Genomic DNA, 13,652 nt, shown 5'->3' on the forward strand with positions numbered 1-13,652 from the left:
GGTGAGGGAGGAGAGGGAGAGAGGGAGAGAGAGCTGGGGAATCCCCGTATTTGTTTATACAACTCGGACCCGGAGACAACGCGGCCTCGCCTCCGAAAAGGGGCCGAGTTGCCAGCCGAGTTGTCCCAACCTGTTGGTGATTTTTTTTCTTTTTCACGAATTTGTGTAACGGTTGTGAGTTATCCCACCTGTTTTTGTGATTTTTCCTTCACGAATTTTTGTAATGAAGCCAAAATGGTTAACCAATTCGTGAAGAAAAAAAGAAAATCACGAAACAGGTGGGACAACTCGGCCCCGTTCTGGAGGTGAGGCCGGCTTGCTTGTTCTTGGAGCCGAGTTGTGCCGATCTCTAAACCTGGGCGTGGCTAGCCTTCGCCAAAGTCCTACACCGGGCCGAGCTCGCTCACGGAAATTTCCATCAAACTTTGAAAGGCATCAGTTCAACTTCAGGCTCAGCTTAGTAAAGATACATCTTGCATCTTCTCTCCATAGTAGTACACCCAGTTGTTGTGTGTCTGGACAGGTTGTGTGTCCGGACGATCAATTTTAGAAAGTCATTTGGAAAAATTTGAAAGCGAAGTTTCATAAATTTTTAGTACAAAATGTTAGGAAATATAAAGAACAAAATAGAAGATGATTACAAGTATTGAATTCATATTTTTAGTGTAATCCAAAGACAAAAAAAGAAGGCTTCAAAAATATAAAGTGTCCGGACACCAACCCCCCATCCTACTCTACTGAACTGTTTTGTCAAGTGTACATTAATTTCCAGTTTAGCTAGCCTTTTTGGAGCTGCAAGAGGAATTATCGCATCAAGTATCAAGTAAGTCAAACTTAAAATTAAATAAGTTAAACTAAAGTCAAAGACTGTCTAGACCACTCATTCAATGAACAAGGTTATGATTATGAATATGATATGTTACTTTAGTCGACTTTACTTTTAGTCAAGACATTGCAATTTGCATATTCAGATCTAACCCAGGAAGCTCGGACTCGGAGCTCCCTGGGTTGATTCAGATCTAGTATTCTTGAACTTGAGCATGTTGAGACTTGAACTTAGCGTGGAGTTCTGCGTGTTAATGATGGGGGGGGGGTACTCAAATTATAACATACCTAGATCTATGTGCCACGCCAACTCGAAAATAGGGGGCTCTGGAACAAGCGTGTAACCATGGGGGGGGGGGCGGTGGGGGTGGTCGCCCCCCCAAAAAAAAGGAGAAAAGGGAAAAAACAGTAGAGGCACTGGTCAGAAAATTGGGATTGTCCCAGTTTACAGGGACTGTCAGTTTTCAAAGATTTCTCCACACGAGAAAGCTAGGAAAGTTCATTCACCTGTCGAGTGTCGACATCAATTGAGTGCGCTAGTCAATGTAAACATTATCAGGTTTCATAACAAGATTGTTGGAAGACGGCAAGTCATGAAGAAAAGAAAGGTATACATTTCCCACACCTTCTTTCTACTCCGTTTTCCCCTTCCCGGCTGTGGGAATCGTATATTCTTGCCAGAAATTATTCAAGTATTAAAGTATACATGGGTGTAAAGAGTATGACAAGTATTTATTCAAATATTACATTGACACAAAAGTTTGGCTCTTCTGTTTGGAGCGGGTAAACACTACCGTCACTCCCCAAGTCCCCAAATGCTATTTCTTCTGCTTTTCAGCAAGTGGTTTTTGGCAAAGTATCTGCTCAAAGGGAAAGGCATTAAATTTGTGCCGTGCTATATGCAAAAGTATGTACGATATTATACTTTATTCTATATCGCTGCACATCCATGTCTTGTTTTGTGCCATTGATTTGAAATTTCGAATATTTCTGAAGTTTCTTAATCAAAAGGAAGCGCTTAAAGGTCAAGTCCACCCCAGAAAATTGTTGATTTGAATCGATAGAGAAAAATCAAACAAACATAACGCTGCAAATTTCATCGAAATTGGATGTAAAATAAGAAAGTTATGACATTTTTAAGTTTTGCTTATTTTTCACAAAACAGTTAAAATGCACAACTCGGCGATATGCAAATGAGAGAGTCAATGATGTCCATCACTCACTATTTCTTTTGTTTTTTATTGTTTGAATAATACAACATTTCAATTTTTACAAATTTGACAATAAAGACTAACTTAACTTGACCATAAACTGTTAAAATAATGGTAATTCCACATGTTCAGGAAGAAATAAAACTGTTTCACTTGACAAGGAAGAGAAAATTAGAATATTCATATTTCATATAATAAGATACAAAAGAAATAGTGAGTGGGTGACATCATCAGTCTCCTCATTTGCATACCAACCAGGATGTGCATATAACTGTTTTGTGAAATTAAGCAAAACTTTAAAATGTCATAACTTTCTTATTTTACATCAAATTTTGATGAAATTTTCAGTGTTTTGCTTGTTGGATTTTTCTCCTTTTTTTCAAATCAACTTTTTGTTGGGGTGGACTTGTCCTTCAATATGAGCAAAATTACAACTTTTTCTAAAATAAATCAGAGAGGTTTCCGCGCTTCGCGGGCATGGGAAAGGAAATGTCCCTCTTCTAGCTTGCATCATCCCTTTCACATTTTGAGCTTGTTTTTCTTCTTAATCGAATTATATATAATCTAAGAAATATCAAATTTAGAACAGGTTAAAGTTTCAGAGAATTTTTTTAAATATTCGCGGGAAGGAATATAGCGCCCATTTCCTTCCTGTATATACCTGTCTTCTACTCTGTTTTGCGACTTGAGTTAAAGAAATTTAATATGGATACACTTTTTACAATCAAATCTGATGTGACCAAGGTAGGCATAATCATTTCTGTTCTCTATTTTTATAAAACTTTTTAAGCTTCAACGCTTTGTGCGGTAAGAGGAATTATTTCAAATTCTTCAATCTTTTCCCATTTTGTGGCGCTCATAATTTCTTTCGAAAACAATTTTGTTTTAATCATACCAAGTCAATAATCGAGTTGATAAGGGTACTAGAGACGCCTTCTTTTGATTTGAATTTGATGAGATATCGAAAACTTCGCGCTCTGCGCGGGAGTGGGGAAACTCCCCCCTCCCTGCATCCTCCCCCCTAGGGACCGCGCTTCGCGCGCTCTGTAAGTGTTGGCACGCTTCGCGTGCACTTACCGCCCCCTCCAAAATTAAATCCTGGTTACGCGGTTGCTCTGGAACTAAATCTTGGTCTTAAAATAAGGGTCTCCATGGTCTCTGGAGCAGCTCTTGCATTCTTGCTTGGAATGGATCAATGATTGCGAAAAATGCAATGCTCTGGATTCCTGGAACGGACCACATCAAACGGGGTCTCCGAAAGACCGGAACTCATTAACCAATTCGTGAAGAAAAAAAGAAAATCATGAAACAGTTGGGCGTAATCGGTAGTGGCCATGTAAATATACGCGTCTTGCTAGATTCATATCAGGCCAGCGCAAGCTAGCTGTGGGGGTCTTCGGCAGGCTGACATAGGGCTCTGTGCTGATCGACCTAGCTGGCTGAGTAGATCATGACAGGTAGTCGGGTACTCTCTGGAGGGAGAAGTTACAAATTTGAGGACCTTCAGAAAGGGGAAAAATGGGAATCTCTTAAGAGATGATGAAGTTAAGCCTTTCGCGAACCACCACCATTAAACGAGTCCTATGGGAGTCTTTCGTCTATGTAGGAGGAGGGCTGAAAATTTTTATTAAAAATTGTTGTTTTAACTCCTTCGAAACAGCAGATTTTTCAGTCTAAAGGTTATTTTTCAGAAATTGTTGCCATGGTAACCACATATTATGGCCTTGTTGTGGATAAGACTACATAAACTACTTCCCCAGTTTTTGGTCAGTGCCCATGTAGGTTGGTACCAACATTCGTCCTCGGCCTCGAGTAAAACATGCAATTCCCTTTCCAGATGTGAAACTCATTGCTGATTGAACTTCCTCAGTTTTTTTTTTTACCATCGCTCATAAAATTTGGTACAAATATTTATTTTGGGTAAGACATGCAAGATTCATTCTCCAAATGTGTTGGACACTGCATTGCCATGGTAACAGCATATAGGGCAAGATATTTATCACCTGCTCTTGTGATATTTCTAGTTTCATAATACCAATGTTTTTTTTTTTTATTATAGCTGTAATGACCAATTTGTTTTGTTTTTTTCATGTCAGTTGTTTGCAATTAAAAGGACAGTTTCAGAAGACAAAATGATCTACTCTTCGATGGTAGTTGTATGCCTGGTGGTCATATGGCTTGTCTCGGGGTTAATGATGTGGAAAAGTGAGTATCAACAATCAAAGATTGACCCCTTTATTGAACAAATCCTTCCAAATCTATACAAATTAATATGAATTGATAGAGAGTTAAAAAATAACCTTTTTACAAAAAAATTCATTGAAATTGAATATGGATTAGAACGTCATGACATTTGAAAAGTTTAATTTCATAAAAACGGTCCTGGATAATATACAGATGAGCTGTGTCACACATTAACCTTTTTCGTAAGTGCCAATACATCAATGTTTATTTTTGTTGATGTTATATTCAAAGAAGTCCTTTTTTTTAATGTAACATATAAAAATATTATTTTTTTTTTTACGTTGGAATCATGTTTTAGTATTGTATTTTTTCATATTTCATAATATACTAGTAATCAAATAACCAAAGAAATAAATAATAGTCTGTGAAAAGCATCAACTCATTTAAACATTACCTCATATAAAATGAGTTACCCCCAATTTTTCCTTTAAAAAAATGGGACTTAAATTCCTGATAATCCTATTCAAAATGTGACAACTAAAGAATAAAAAATCAAAATGCTTGTTAAAATAAGAATGTGATATACAAAGATCATATTTCTGCTCCTTGTGAATATATGTAGTTTTAAGCATGAAAATATTTATATCTACCGTAATACTTATTTGTAATAATTATTTGTGTCAAAATAGTTTTCCTGAATATGATGATGTTTTGTTTATAATTATATCTTCTTTGCCACTAATGTACATGTAGAATTATCGTAAATAAGTACCCCAAGTCCCCGAAGATTGAAAAGCTGTTAAACGCAATATGGAGTTTAGATCACATTTATGAATGGAAGACCTGCTTGCATGTGACTTCACAAATTAAAGATTTTTCATAACGCTCTTCCTTTTTGCTTGATTTTCATCAATCCTTTAAAAATATTTTGTTGAATTGACCTAGTCCACCTACACTTAAAATATCAAATAGATTAATTAATTTGGCAGGATGACCATTATAATGCTGGGTCATCTAGCCTTTTTTTTTGCAAACCGCTGTTCTGCTTTGTGTGTGGATGCCTGCATATACTGCATTTTCTTCTTTGTGATGGGTTCTTTTCAAGTTTATACCTTGTTCTTGATTTTTAAATTTGGACTTTAAAAAAAATCTTCATTTAGAAAATAACACTCTATTTGATGTATTGTTTTTCTTTAACTTTAAAGGGACTTATTAATTTATTTTAACTGTTTTATTCTTTCCCCATTATTAAAGAGAAAAAGTTTTATGCTTTTGAGTAAACAGGGTTAGATCCTATCGAAGGGAATGTGATTATTTAGTGCCTGAATCATGAGCATTAATGTCTCCCCAAATGTGGAACATTAAAGACCCAAACCAGAGCTCAAATGGCAATTGACAAATGGGAAATATGTAAGCTACATAGTACAACAGTGTAAGTTTTATGCATATTCACCGCTTGACAGCTGAGTATTTTGCTCAAGGAAAACTAAAATTAACGGGTTTTGCCGAGGATTTGGACAAAAGGCTTTCCATTGCATTTCTCTGGCCTCATGATTGTGATCTCATGTTGTGTTAGAAGCATTGTGACTCCATAGGCTTGTACACCGAAAAGGGTTATTTTTTCTGCTTTTCACATTCTGAATTCAATTTATTTATCAATTTGCAGAAAAAAAATGAAAATGACAATTAATCAGTGCTCAAATGGATGGAAACCTAAATGTACAACTCTTCACTAATTTTTTTTTGTGATTTCTGTTCTTAGCTCTTATTGGGCCTAAATTGCTATGTAAGGAAAACTTGTTAGTGTGTGCCAATTAAGCAGGAAACAAAATATGGCAAAAACTAGTCAAAAGCCATAGATTTCATCAATTCAAGCTTGCAGCAAAAGATATGATATCTCTGTGTGAGAGAAGTGAAGAAAATAAGGTGTGTAATCTGAAAGGGGGGGAAATCACACACTTTTTCTGTGTAAAACTCGAAGGAATTACACTGCTTCTAACACGACATGACATCATGGTCTCGAGGCCGGTGAAAGCATTACAAGAGAGTCTATTTTCGAAGCCCGATGATTGGAGCTATTATTAAGCAAAATACTCAGCTGTTAAGCGGTTTAAATTCATAAAGCTTGCATTTCTGTATTAAGTAATTATTAGCTTTCGATTGGTACATGATTTGTCAGTTTCATTTTTGGGTCTGGTCTGGGTCTTTAAACCCATTTCTGAGGTCATCACCTATAATATCACTAGACTACACGCTGTCGGGACTGACGTTATGGACTTTGAACTCGCCCTTAAAGTTGCTATTAAAGTTGTTCCTGCTCTGTTTCATCAATTTGCATACTGTGAGGTATATTTGAAAATCTTTCTTGACTTTTTGTGTTTAATTTTATTTACATGTAGTTCAGATAGAACTGTTTTGTTATTTACTTTATGATATGATAGTATCAGGAATTGCATAAATCAAGGACAAAGAAGGCAATTCCCTTGGATGTTCACCTCGGCTGTATTGTTTCCATCAAATTTCCTCAATAATTGATGGTAGTTTTAAGGCAGTTAAAAAATTGCTGCTATTATAGTAGTAGTAGTAGTAGTAGTAGTAGTGTTCATTATCATTATTTATTTATTACTATTATGATTATTATCGTTATTATTATTATTATAACAATTCATCATTGCTATTGTTATTATTATCTATTATCATCATTATACTTGTGTTCATTTATTTTTTGTCATTAAATCTGCCTTTTTGTGTATTATACTCATAAAAATTGTAATATGCTCCTGATACTTGTTTCATCTTTCTCTGTCTCTCTTTTCCCCTCTCCCCATCTCTATCTTGACTGCTTGATGTTCTGTGTGCCTGCAGTGCTATAGACTTTTGTTGGCCTTTCAAGTATCTACATGATGTGCATGCTTAGACTTAATAGTTAAATCACAGTCTAGCCTTCACAAAGTGACTTACAATATCAACCAACGTCTATGAATGCAACTGTCATAGACTCGTATTTTTTTTTTACTCATTTAGTCTTTAAAGGTCAAGTCCACCCCAGAAAAATGTTGATTTGAATAAATAAAGAAAAATCAAACTAGCATAACACTGAAAATTTCATCAAATTCGGATGTAAAATAAGAAAGTTATGACATTTTAAAGTTTCGCTTATTTTTCACAAAACAGTGATATGCACAACTCAGTGACATGCAAATGAGACACTTGATGATGTCCATCACTCACTATTTCTTTTGTTTTTTATTGTTTGAATTAAACAATATTTCATTATTTTGCAGATTTGACAATAAGGACCAACTTGACTGAGCCATATAGTATCAAACAATGCTAATTCTACATGTTCAGGGAGGAATTAAATGTTGTTTCACTTGACAACGAGGAGAAAATTCAAATATTTCATATAATAAAATACAAAAGAAATAGTGAGTGGATGACGTCATCAGTCTTCTCATTTGCATACCGACCAGGAACTGTTTTGTGAAATTACGCAAAACTTCAAAATGTCATAACTTTCTTTTTTTTCATCCGATTTTGTTGAAATTTTCAGTGTTATGCTTGTTGGATTTTTCTCTTTTTATTCAAATCAACTTTTTGTTGGGGTGGACTTGTCCTTTAAATATGGGGCCGCGGAACTGGGGGGGGGTGTGCTTGTGAGTTGTGAGGCTTCATCGATCCCCCCACTTTTCTCCAAAACTGTACAAAAATGTAAAAATGACATGATCTGATCATGATTTTTTTGCTCAGCCCCCTCACTTTTAAACCTGTTCTGTGGCGCCTGTAAATGAATGATTGTAATATTTTGTAAGAATTCTCTGTATGCTTATCATTTTTCTTTGTGTTTTTGTTTCCCAATTCTATGTTAGTGTACTGCTCCAGTGGTAAAAATGCAAGGTAAGAATTGGACCAGTCAGGGGGGGGGGTTCACAAAGAGTTGAGTGTTAATTATTAAAATCATTCTTGTCAAAAAGCAATGTTTTTCAATACACAGTCTTACACAGTATTGTGTGTCACCTGAGCATGATCTGACCGATGTGGTGATGCATTGTATTCCAAACATAACTGGGAATTTAAGCATAATTTTGAGTCACACTTTTAAAATGTCATCCTGGAATTGAATTCTGTTCACAATTAGCAGGAAATGGCTGAATACTGAAGTAAGAATGTATGAATAAGTACTAAGTTTAGTTATAATGAAATACAATACGTTACATCAGCCCAATATGACTGCAACAGTGGCCACAATATGGGAGGGGGGCATCTGGGCAGCTTCACCCCTCTCCCCCTAACTTTTTTCAGTACCCTTGCACAAAAACATGAAAATGACCATCAAACTTGTGATTTTAAGCATGTTCAGCCCCCCCCCTTTAATACTGTTCCGCGGCCCCTGTACAATATAGAATATCCTGGCATTGAAACTTCAATTTTTATAAGTAGACACTATTGAGTCCTCAGTATATCACCCCTCATGATGTAAAAAAAGGTAGGTTTTAACAGGTAAAATGCAGCCAATGTAATTTTCACCAAACTTTCCACAGAGTTAAAAATAATATAGTTTCATATGAACAATTTTTTTCTGTGGGACTTTGAAGCTTGCCATTATTAGATTGCTGAAAAATTGATTAAATCAACAGACGGATGCATCAGATAAACCTCAAGATATCAACAAATGAGTGTTTGAAATTCCCATTCTGTCTAAACCTCTGTACATTTCATTAAAATTAACTTTGCAATTGTGTAATTTATGTCATTTTATACCTTCTTGCAAATTTCCTCTGCAAACTGCAACCGAGATCTTAAGTGATCTGTAATACCCCTACTAGTGGGGTGTCTGGAAAACGAAGACCGAAGACCGAAGACCGGGGACTCATATCACACTCGTGTGAAAGCGTTTGTAGTTCACGCCCGAAGTGTGTACAAAGCAGTGCAAAGTGTGTACAAAACACGTGCGCGGGTTAGAATGGACTTTGGACCTTGCCCCGACACATGTTCTCCCATTGACAATGCACGGGTCCCCGGTCTTCGATCTTCGTTTTCCAAACCCGTTGTTGGGTGTCTGGAAAACGAAGACCGAAGACCGGGGATCGCATTCGTTTAGCTAAGATACCACTTATAAATGTCATTATGAAGGCCTCTATTATTCAGCTCAAATTCAAGAATATTCTGATCTAGAATACATTAATGTCATTAATTGGCTGATAATGAAGTCATGTTAATTGCTTGTGTCAATAATTAGTATAGTTAGACCAGTTGAAGCGGGATAGGTCTCCCAGTTTACACCACTATTCCACTGAGACAAGTAACAAACTCCAGTAATCAATCAGACCAGTTTCAAATTTCCAGTTAAAGGTTAACTCTAGACCAGTAATTTCAGACCAGTTTAATTCTTAACTGGTCCAGTAAAGTGAACTCGACCAGTTAGACCAGAATGCCGTTTTTCCATTTTCCAGAATTACATTCTGTGAACTGGTTTTTCCTTCTTAATTGGCTGACATTGATTTGCAATTTTACTACCATTGACATTACGCATGTCCCCGGTCTTCGTTTTCCAAACCTGTTGTTGGGTGTCTGGAAAACGAAGACAGAAGACCGGGGATTGCGTATTCGTCTAGCTAAGATAGGCCTATGATATTCAGCTCCAGTTTAAGAATATTCTGATCTTGGATACGTCATCAGCTATGATTGGCTGCGGATAAGTTATGGTTATTTGTGTGAATATCGTTATCAGCTAGGGCATGATATTAAGGATAACGTACATATTTCACCCACGGAATTCAGCCATTGCAATTCTGAAAACTGTCATAAAACTGAAAACTTGCATACAATACACCTCATACTGCGCAATCACGTACAAGCAGACTCAACTCAACTGGCGTTTGCAACTATTTTACTACCATTGACATTACGCATGTCCCCGGTCTTCGGTCTTCGTTTTCCAAACCTGTTGTTGGGTGTCTGGAAAACGAAGACAGAAGACCGGGGATTGCGTATTCGTCTAGCTAAGATAGGCCTATAATATTCAGCTCCAGTTTAAGAATATTCTGATCTTGGATACGTCATCAGCTATGATTGGCTGCGGACAAGTTATGGTTATTTGTGTGAATATCGTTATCAGTTAGGGCATGATATTAACGATAACGTACATATTTCACCCACGGAATTCAGCCATTGCAATTCTGAAAACTGTCATAAAACTGAAAACTTGCATACAATACACTTCATACTGCGCAATCAGTGGCGTACCGTGGGTCACGGCATTGGGGGGGCACCAACAAAAAATTTGAGTCACTTAATGAGCACGCGAAGCGCGCTTAGTTGCCAGGTATAAAGACCTATAAGTAATAGTGACATTTTAAGGACAGTGCCATTAAAGCGGATATGTATCTCACTGATCATATAATGCGAGCGCGAAGCGCGAGCTGAAATTTTTTGATATTCAGAACTAAAAAGGGACATTATAAGCAAATTTTTGTAATCATGATACATACCTGTCTTGCTAAACAAACAGTATATACATGTCTCACCATAATCATCTAATGCGAGTGCCAAGCTTGCGTATGCTGATTTTGTTAGAATTACATTTAAACACATGAGGCACTTTTTGTAGTCGTTGTAATCATGATTATCATACGCATCTCACTAATCAAATATTGCGAGCGCGAGCTGAAAATTTAGGAAATTCAGACCTTAAGAGAAGCATTCTAAGATTTGTTTGTTGGAATTCACGAAGACCATACATATTTCACTAACCAAATGATGCGAGCGCGAAGCGCGAGCTGAAATTTTTGTATATTTTGACCCTGAACAGGGCTATTTTAAGGGCTATTTTTTTAAGGAATCCATTAAGAGTACACATATCTCACCATAGTCATCTAATGCGAGTGCCAAGTGCATGCTGATGTTACTAGAATTACATCTAAACACATGAAGCACTTTTTGTAGTCATTGTAATCATGATTATTATACGCATCTCACTAATCAAATATTGCGAGCGCGAAGCGCGAGCTGGAAATTTACTTAATTCAGAACTGAAGAGGGGAATTCTAAGGCTTGTTTGTAGGAATTCACAAAGACCATGCGTATTTCGCTAACCAAATGATGCGAGCGCGAAGCGCAAGCTGAAAATGTTTGATTTTCAGATAAAAAAAAGTTACATTTTAAGGACTGATTTTAGGAATTCATGAAGAGCAGACATATCTCAGCTATCCAGTAATGCGATCGTAAGCACGGACAGGAAGTGTTTTATATTAAGTCCTTAAAATGGGGCAACCACTTTAAGTAGTCATGAAAAAGAAGCATATGTAACTACATAAAACAATAATAATTCGAAGTGCGAGGAAATATATTTGGTGTATATTGACTTAATAACGGGAGGTTTTAGTACATCGGGATTATATATCTCGTTAAACAGACGATGCGAGCGCCAGGAACAATGAAGACATAGGCCCTGAGCAAATTATGTTTCATAAAGATATGATTTTTTTAAAGTAATATAACATAACATAATCATAATATAACATTATAATGAACAATAATTTTTTATTTCCCACTACGTTTCTTGCCCTTTCTCCCTCTTTTTCTCCTTTTCCCCGTTTTTTTTTTTTTTTTTGCCAGCCGATTGGGGGGGGGCACGTGCCCCCCCATGCCCCCCCGTAGTTACGCCACTGTGCGCAATCACGTACAAGCAGACTCAACTCAACTGGCGTTTGCAACTATTTTATACTACCATTGACATTACGCATGTCCCCGGTCTTCGGTCTTCGTTTTCCAAACCTGTTGTTGGGTGTCTGGAAAACGAAGACAGAAGACCGGGGATTGCGTATTCGTCTAGCTAAGAAAGGCCTATAATATTCAGCACCAGTTCAAGAATATTCTGATCTTGGATACGTCATCAGCTATGATTGGCTGCGGATAAGTTATGGTTATTTGTGTGAATATCGTTATCAGCTAGGGCATGATATTAAAGATAGCGTACATATTTCACCCATGGAATTCAGCCATTGCAATTCTGAAAACTGTTATAAAGCTGAAAACTTGCATACAATACACCTCATACTGCGCAATTACGTAAAGCAGAATCAACTCAACTGGCGTTTGCAACTATTTTATACTACCATTGACATAACGCATGTCCCCGGTCTTCGGTCTTCGTTTTCCAAACCTGTTGTTGGGTGTCTGGAAAACGAAGACAGAAGACCGGGGATTGCGTATTCGTCTAGCTAAGATAGGCCTATAATATTCAGCACCAGTTCAAGAATATTCTGATCTTGGATACGTCATCAGCTATGATTGGCTGCGGATAAGTTATGGTTATTTGTGTGAATATCGTTATCAGCTAGGGCATGATATTAAGGATAACGTACATATTTCACCCACGGAATTCAGCCATTGCAATTCTGAAAACTGTCATAAAACTGAAAACTTGCATACAATACACCTCATACTGCGCAATCACGTACAAGCAGACTCAACTCAACTGGCGTTTGCAACTATTTTACTACCATTGACATTACGCATGTCCCCGGTCTTCGGTCTTCGTTTTCCAAACCTGTTGTTGGGTGTCTGGAAAACGAAGACAGAAGACCGGGGATTGCGTATTCGTCTAGCTAAGATAGGCCTATAATATTCAGCACCAGTACAAGGATATTCCGATCTTGGATACGTCATCAGCTATGATTGGCTGCGGATAAGTTATGGTTATTTGTGTGAATATCGTTATCAGCTAGGGCATGATTAATAAGGATTAGACAATTATAATGTACATATTTCACCCACGGAATTCAGCCATTGCAATTCTGAAAACTGTCATAAAACTGAAAACGTGCATACAATACACCCCATACTGCGGAATCACGTACAAGCAGACTCACCTCAACTGGCGTTTACAACTATTTTACTACCATTGACATTACGCATGTCCCCGGTCTTCGGTCTTCGTTTTCCAAACCTGTTGTTGGGTGTCTGGAAAACGAAGACAGAAGACCGGGGATTGCGTATTCGTCTAGCTAAGATAGGCCTATAATATTCAGCTCCAGTTTAAGAATATTCTGATCTTGGATACGTCATCAGCTATGATTGGCTGCGGATAAGTTATGGTTATTTGTGTGAATATCGTTATCAGCTAGGGCATGATATTAAGGATAACGTACATATTTCACCCACGGAATTCAGCCATTGCAATTCCAAAAACTGTCATAAAACTGAAAACTTGCATACAATACACCTCATACTGCGCAATCACGTACAGGCAGACTCAATTCAACTGGCGTTTGCAACTATTTTACTACCATTGACATAACGCATGTCCCCGGTCTTCGGTCTTCGTTTTCCAAACCTGTTGTTGGGTGTCTGGAAAACGAAGACAGAAGACCGGGGATCGCGTCAATTCGTCTAGCTATAAGATAGGCCTATAATATTCAGCACCAGTTC

At 37.3% G+C, this 13,652-nt stretch overlaps 1 long non-coding RNA gene across 1 annotated transcript; it reads left to right on the forward strand.

The window, feature by feature from the left end:
• The first annotated feature begins 261 nt into the window (after positions 1-261).
• On the forward strand, positions 262-9,048 carry LOC135154629 (uncharacterized). The gene is made up of 3 exons (XR_010294000.1): positions 262-823; positions 4,133-6,566; positions 8,090-9,048. It is a non-coding gene; the product is annotated as an uncharacterized LOC135154629 (long non-coding RNA).
• Positions 9,049-13,652: the final 4,604 nt, after the last annotated feature.

The sequence above is a fragment of the Lytechinus pictus genome, chromosome 7, assembly GCF_037042905.1.
Source record: "Lytechinus pictus isolate F3 Inbred chromosome 7, Lp3.0, whole genome shotgun sequence".
Classification (NCBI taxonomy): Eukaryota; Metazoa; Echinodermata; class Echinoidea; order Temnopleuroida; family Toxopneustidae; genus Lytechinus; species Lytechinus pictus.